Here is an 8,351-nt window from a genome sequence, read left to right as displayed (position 1 = left end):
GTCCCTTCCCAAGATGTTGTACTCTTATGAGCAGGGAACTGGACTACCTTACCAATCATCTCAAACCAGCCTGAACATCAGGCCTGGCCATGTCAAGCCAATAATTGTCACACATTTAAATAAACAAATAATTGCTGGATGAGCAAATGAAGGTATCTGTTTGCTTTAACCTGACAGGACTCCCAAAGAAGGGGATGCCTCAGGCAGGATTTAGGTTAAGTCTGTTGCTATGGGTGGCTCAACCTAAGCCTCAGGTGGTTTTCTTATGGAGTTTCAGCTGCCTTGCAGGAGACACAGGCCTGCAGCCTGAGGTGTTTCCTTATCCTCAACTATGTGGAAGAAAGGAATTTTACCAGAGCCAGTGTAAGAGGGGGGAGGGGAAGAGGAGCAGAGGGGAGAGGAACAGAAGAGGAAAGGAAGAAGGGAGAGAGAGAGAGAGAGAGAGAGAGAGAGAGAGAGAGAGAGAGAGAGAGAGAGAGAGAGAGAGAGAGAGAGAGAGAGAGAGAGAGAGAGAGAGAGAGAGATCTAAATGTAGATTTAAGCACGGAGGCTAGAATACCAGAAGTGACAGAACACACTCGAGCACTTGACTCTTCAAGAGAGGCTCCCGATTCGATGACCTAGCAAGCGCCATGGATATTTGTGTGATTTGGGTGGCTCTGAGTTACAACTTAAGCGGTTGATAAGGAACTTTCTTTTCTTCCTCCTTTTGAATAAAAGAGATCATACATTTTCTCCAGAGATACCACATAGGTCTATTATTTGTCATGGGGCTGCAGAAGAGTCGTGTCTGTCACTGTAAATGGGGTTCCCTGGGTGCTATAGGTTTCCAGCTGGGAAAGGAAAACCACCACATACACTCAGGCCTGGAGCACAGTTCTTTGCTGTGTTTGTGGTCTTCTTTGAAATGCCTCCAAGAAGAATAGCTGTGCTGTGTGGGCAGCGCTCACAGCCAATGTTCACTGTGTTAGACGCTGGATGCTCAGCTGTCGAGAGTCTTCAATCAGACTCCCAGGCGAGGGGTTCCTTTCCCTCCCGTGTCCTCTCAATCCCCCTCCTCCTCCAGCCTCAATGAGAAGCAAAAAACAGCAGGAATAACAGAGAAAGCCAGATATGGTGGGTTGCACCTGTAATCCCAGCACTTAGGAGGCAAAGGTGTTGCTCATCCCAAGTTCAAAGCTGGTTTAGGATAATACATAGTGACATAGACTTTGTCTCAAAAAAAAAAAAAAAAAGTAACAGAAGTGTGGGAACTAACTTTTTTTTTTTTTTTTTTTTGGTTTTTTGAGACAGGGTTTCTCTGTATAGTCCTGGCTGTCCTGGAACTCACTCTGTAGACCAGGCTGGCCTCGAACTCAGAAATCTGCCTGCCTCTGCCTCCCAAGTGCTGGGATTAAAGGCATGCACCACCACCACCGCCTGGCTGGAAACTAACTTTTTAAAAAGAATTTATTTATGTATATGGGTACTTTTTCTGCGTGTACTCTGCATACCAGAAGATGGCAACAGACAGTTGTGAGCTGCTATGTGGGTGCTGGGAATTGAACTCAAGCCCTCTGGGAGATCAGTGAGTGCTTAACCACAGGGCCATCTTTCCAGCCCCGTGATTTTTATTGTCATCTGGAATCAACTCAAACCAACCTGTAAGAGACTTTCAAAGACAGATTTTTTTGAAATGGGAAGACCTACTCTGAGTGAGTGACTGGTACCTTCTAGTGGCATCCCAGATAAAAAATACAAGAAAGAAAGAAACTTTGCTTTTTTGCCTGCTTGCCCTCACTCTGGATGGCAAGACCATCTATCCTACTGCTGTGGCATTCACTGGCTGATAGGAGAACCAACTTCTTTGGGATTTTAATATAAACTGAAGACCAAGAAGCTCTCCAGGAATCTCCCAGGCCTTCATCTACAGATTGAGACTGCTAAAGCATCCAGGAATTCCCAGATTCTAGAGTGAGACAGTCATTGTTGGATTACCCAGATCGAGTCCTTCCTGTAAACCAATCACTCCCATATAAGTGAAAAATATATATATATTATATATATTATATATATATATTCATATATATCTGAATACTTATTAGTTCTGTTCCTTTAGAGGACCCTGACTAACACAGAGCTGTAGTGAGGGGACACACCCCTGCCTTGCCTTGGCCTGTAGAGCACTCCTTACCTCCCTCCCCAGGCCTTTCTCTCTACTTAGCTTCCTGCCTCCCTCACTACCCATTGCTACCACCCCCAGCTGGCCAGTGGATGTGGCTGTGGGCTGCCAGCCCCTTCCTGCCCAACTGGGTATGCTGGTAGCCCTAGGAACGTATCTACTTCCTGACTTCTGGCTCACAACAGGAAGGAAGGCAAGAAGGCTGCCGTTGAGGAGCCTGTGGTTTGGACACAGTGTCTGTTGAGCCACAGTCTGTTTTGGTAGACAGGCTTGGGGCCTTTGGGCCTTATCAACATAGATCTTTCTCATGCCTCAGAGCTGATGTTGAAGTCATCTGAGAAACAACTGCTCCAGACTCTGATGAGCCTGAATTTGAATCTTGGCTCTGCTACTCGGGAGCTGTGTGACACTGGGCATGTAGTCTCGCCTCTCAGAGCCCAAAATAAAATAGGCATTACGGAGTCCCTGACTTGTCCTGAGAGGATTAAGGATGTGGAAAAAATAAATTGTCAGCCCTGATTCCTAGTGAGCCCACCTCCTTCCCCCACCTCCACTCAAAGAATGACTGGCCGAGGGTGTTGGGATAGGGACATGAGGTTAGAGGGGACAGCAACCTTGTCTACTCAAAGCCCTCCACAGGCCGGGCTGAAGCCAGAGCGGCAGTTCTGAGATGCCAGCTCCACTCAGGACCAGGAATTCAGGATTCTGGATTCAGGAGAGAACATGCTTGCAATTCAACTCTGAAGAGCATGCAGAACCAATGACAAGACAGTGGGCAGTGCTGACGGAGACTTGGGGGCAAGAGTCTGGCGAGTTTCAGGTCAGCCTGGGGTACTCTGGGAATTTAATGAGAACTAGCCCCAAAGGCTCATGTATTTAAATGTTTAGTCTCTAATCTAAACTAACATAAACTGTTTGAAGGACTAGGAGGTGTGGCCTGATGTAGAATGGAGAGGCGACTCTTCTCCAACACCACGGAGGAGCTGTGGGGTTGGGGCATCTCATTTTCTAGAGTATCCACAAAAGCAGCTCCTGATGCGCAGCAGAGCTCCTAGGCTGAATCCAAGAGCATCCTAAGTATACCCAGCAGAGACTGATAGGCAGAACACTTCTGTCGTTGCCTGGCAACAGTAACTGCCCAGGAGGGGAACATCTGTTTAGGAGAACCAGAGTCCCAAGGTGGGATATGGTGGGATGTCTCTGCCTCTGTAGCTCCCAGTGACCTGGAAAACAAGACTTCTATTGCTGCCTCAGGACCATGACAGAATGGTTTCCTGAGATGTTAGTTTCAGCGACGCCCAGTGCCTGACCCCTGCCATCAATGAAGGTGACTAAGCCAGAGCTTGGCCTGGCCTGCCCTGTTGGTGGTCATGGTGGAAGGTCCCTACCTCCGATTCTTACTCGCTGCTCTATGTTACCTATGCACTTCATAGCAAGCTTTTTAAGTTTATTACAAGACAGGTGGTGGTGGCAGCAGCTGCACCTATGGCTCACACCTTTAATCCCAGCACTCAGGAGGCAGAGGCAGGCAGGTGGATCTCTGTGAGTTCAAGGCCACCCTGAGATGTTACACAGAAAAAACTTGTCTCAAAAATAAACAAACATAAAAAAACCATGGGAAACAGGATGTTTGCTCTATGTTCTCATTAAATATCTTAACATTGAAATATATGAAATTAGAATATTAATCCAAAGCCATCCAAATTGTGATCCCTGAGGATTTTCCTGAGATTGGGGCCTAGCATCTCATAGATCCGGCCATGCTCTCTGTAGCCGTCCACTCCCGTCAGAGTCAGCTACAGGGTAATTACAAGTAACCTGCTGTCAGGAAAGGCAGTTGAAGTGGCTTTGAGGGTCAAGGCTTGTGCTTCAAAGCCTGGTGGCCTGAGTGGAAATCCAGACCACCCACATGATGGGAGGGGAGAACTGACTCCCACAGGCTGTCCTCTGACCTCAATCATGCGCCTTCTGCACCACAATAAATGAACGTGTTAAAGAAATACTAAAATAAAAATAAAGGACCGAATCCTTTCCCCTCCCCTTGCAGCCTAGGAACCAGAGGTAACCTGGCCACTGGTGTGCACTGTGGATAACATTTAGTTATGGGATCAGGCTCCCTCAGAAACCCCTTTGTCTGGGGGACTGAACTCCCTTCAGAAACCAGCTCTGTGCTGTCTGGTGTACTAACGAATGTCTCACCCTGATGGCCAATTCACTCCAGTCATCATCTTTTCTCCAATCTCCTTATCTTTGCCCATTTAAACTAACACATCTTAAAAGTATGTATCGACTTTATTTATATGTGTCCAAGTGTGTCTACATGTATGCCATGCATGCAGGAACCCATGGGGGTCAGAAGAGGCGATAGATTCCCCAGGATCTGGAGTTAACAGGTCCCTGTGAGTCACAAGCAGTAAGAGCTCTTAACTGATGAACCCTCTCTCCAGCCTCCTAAATGAACAGTTTTCTTTGTATTATTACTTGTTTTGTTTGAGACCAGGGCTCATGTCGCTCAAGCTGGCCTTAAACTCAGGATCCCAGTATCTTCTTCCCCAGCCAAATGCAAGACAGAACCACACCCAGGAAGGAGCTCCTGGGCCAGCTAGCCTAGTTTACAGGGCACAAGGCAGAAGCAAACAAAGAAGCTCTGCCGCAAAGTAGGTGATAGGTGAGGTCCAACACCCTCAGGTTGTCCACTGACCTCCATATAGAGAAACTTCCAGATGTTCTCTGACTCCTGGAATGTGATGTCCTCAGGACTCTACCCACAAGATGGTCATAGCCATATATAGGCCTTTAAATTTCCAGAACCGTAAGCTAACTGCCCACTTTTCTTTAGAGCGTTACCCAGGCCCAGACACTGCGTTGTAACACAGCACAGAGAGATTGAACTCAGCATGGGATGCTCCACCCATGTCTGAGAGGAGGGGGCAGATCCAGAGTTTAAAGCCCTGTTTAAGGAATTTAGCTGCTTGCAGAACAAGTTTTAACATGTTTATCAAACTGTCTCATCACTCAGCGTTTCAGGGAAGAGCCTCTGCATCCTCATCCATGCCGAGGGATCTGCCAGGTCCTTGCCTGGGGTCAAGCTGCCAGAGAAAGAACAAGCACAAAAAGGTCACAGTGTAAGAGCGACATAAAGCTCATTTGTCTCCATTTAAGGACCAGGCCTGATTTCAGAAAAAAGGCCGTAAGGCTCCAGGAACAGACCATAAATCCCAGAAACTAGGCCATAAGACACCAGATCTAAAATCCAGAACAAGATCATAAAACCCCTTCCCAAAGAACAGCCTGGGGATAACAACAAAAATGGGAAACTATCTCACCTGAGGATGGGCCATCTGTGCTGGGCCATTTCATCCTACAGTTAAATGTTCATGACATAGTCCCAGACCACTGACCATTTGTGATCCCCCTAGCACCCACCAATGAAATTTTAGATTACCTAATCCTTCTAGAGAGTTCCCCTGGTTCCCTATAAGAAGCGTGCATGCTTTTGTCTGGGGTCACCATTTCAGAGAATGGTTGACCACTGCATGCTGGATATTTCTATAGAATAACCACTTTTTGTCCTTGCATACTATCTGAGTCTGGGGTTTTCCTACAGCAATGAGTTCTGGGGCACCTATGCTCGTGTTTGTCAATGGAGGGACAAAGAGATAATTAGTGTGGCTCCATACAGCAACAAGGTGAGTCTTCCCCCCCACCCGAGACAGAGTTTCTCAGTGTAGCCCTAGTTGTCCTGGAACTCACTCTATAGACCAGGCTGGCCTCGAACTCAGAAATCTGCCTGCCTCTGCCTCCCAAGTGCTGGGATTAAAGGGGTGCGCCACCACTGCCCAGCAAGGTGAGTCATAAGAATACAGCTTTCCATTCTTCCCAGCAACTCCACCCGTTTACTGTTTCCTCCTCCAGCCTTCATCCCAACCTACCTGGCCCTTCCAGGGAATCTGGACGCTGTAAAATGCTGGTTGCACATTCTCTCACCAGCTTCCCCTACTGAATTTAGTCTACTATAGCTAGGATCTTGAATGTTCTCCAAAGGCTTGTGTTGGTCCTCAGCTTCCTGGGAGGCAGTAGACTCTTTAAGAGGTGAAGGCTTAGGGGGCTGGAGGTGTGCCCATGAAGGACACTGTGGGAGCCTAGTCTCTTCCTCTCTCGGTTCCAGTCATGGGGCCTTTGCCATGCTAGCACCATGTTGGCACCACAGGGCCAAAAGCTACAAGGCTTGACTGACCTTCAAAATAAACCTTCTCTATCTTAAAGTTAGATTTCACCCTTATTTTTCACAGCTGCAGAATATTCCAACCAAAGAGAAAAGTATTGTGCATTATTATTGAGAATTAAGGTGATCTCTAATTCTGTTTTCTGACAATATCAGGACATTGGCAAGATTTCCCGGAACTCACCCCCCGCCCATAAAGAACTGTTATGACCTTTATGGGTTCCTTTCTTCAAAAGCAAAGAGTAAAATCTTGTTTTTGAGACTGTATGGGTACAAAGACTAATAGAATCTGGACTAAACTTATAATTAGGTATTTATTGATAATTCTATTTTTTGCTTTGAGTGTGTATATAGCGTGTCCGTGTATGCATGAATGTGTCAGTGACAGAGTATGTCAATGTTTGTGTATGCATATGCCCGAGTGTATAAATATGTGTCATTGTGAGAGAGTGTGTCAGTGGATGTGGGGGTGTATATGGAAATGTGTGTCAGTGGATGTGGTAGTCTGAATGAGGGTGACTCCTATTGGCTGAATGTTTGAATATTTAATAACCAATTATTGGAGCTGTTTGGGATGAATTAGGAGGTGTGGCCTTATTGGAGGAGGCATGCCACTGGGGGCAGGCTTTGAGGTTTAAAAAGACTCATGCCAGCCGGGAAGTGGTGGCGCACGCCTTTAATCCCAGCACTTGGGAGGCAGAGGCAGGCGGATTTCTGAGTTCGAGGCCAGCCTGGTCTACAGAGTGAGTTCCAGGGCAGCCAAGGCTACACAGAGAAACCCTGTCTTAAAAAAAAAAAAAAAAAAAGAAGAAGAAGACTCATGTCATGAAGACTCCAGCCATTCCCAGTGTGTTCTCTGCTTCCTGTCTGTGGATCCAGATGTGAGCTCTCAGCTGCTTCTCCAGTGCCATGCCTACCTGTCTGCTCCCATGCTCCCCACCTTGGTGGTCATGGGCTCTCTCTAACCATCAGAAGCTATAAACCCCAAATAAACTCTTCTATAAGTCACCTTGCTCACGCTAAATAAAATAAATAGATACAGTGAGTGTGTGTGAGAGAGTGTCAGTGCCATGAAAGTGTGTGTGTGGTGTGTGTGTGTGTGTGTGTGTGTGTGTGTGTGTGGAGAGTAAATCCATGGCCTTCCATAGCTCAAGTAAGTGCTCTACCATTAAGCAACAGACTCAGCTCCTCTCTACATGTCTAGAAGAAACCAGGCTGCTAACATAACGTCTCAGCTTCTGCAACCACAGGGACATCTTCTATATCATGAATTCCTACTACATCAGGAGGCTCAGGTTAGCCTAAAGCACACACTCTGTCAGGCAGCCTGCCACCCTAGATCCCGCATTGGCTTCCAGATGTCTTGGTGAAGGGTACTCCCCTGTGGCAGGGCAGAGGTAGCTTGACAGTGTTTAGCTGTTTGCTTCCCTTTGCTGAAGAGGAAGCCCATGGTGTAAATAGCCCACAGTCCAATTTCCACCACTGCTCTGACATCCGTGGATGAGGCAGGGAAGAGGGAAGTAACTGCATTCCCACGCACCCAGGCGGCACTGGCCAGCGTGAAATTACCTCAACTGTACAGAAAGTTGTAACTTTAAATTTTTCTCTTTTTTTCCCTTTTTTTTAAACTTTAATTTTTTCAAAATCTATTTTAATGATGGTTCTTAAACGCTTCCCTTTTAGCCTACCACCCAGCAACACAGCCGATTCTCCAAAAGAACCCTTAAGTTTCCGATTCAGAAAGTAGTCAACGAACTGGAAAGTGATACGCTTTCAGCATTTACTGCTTTGGTTTTTAATATAAGTACTTCGTGCGGTTGTTTGAAGGACACGACTCTCATAGGCTCACCTCCTCCCCCCCCCCCCCCCCCCCCCCCGTTTTGGAGTGGTTTCACTGGAGGAGGCGTGGCTTCATTGGAAGAGGTGTGTCACTAGGGCTGGGCTTTGAGCTTTCAAAAGTCCATG

Source organism: Grammomys surdaster, unplaced genomic scaffold (genome assembly GCF_004785775.1).
Source record: "Grammomys surdaster isolate TR1022 unplaced genomic scaffold, NIH_TR_1.0 201, whole genome shotgun sequence".
Classification (NCBI taxonomy): Eukaryota; Metazoa; Chordata; class Mammalia; order Rodentia; family Muridae; genus Grammomys; species Grammomys surdaster.
This window is presented reverse-complemented; position numbering follows the sequence as displayed.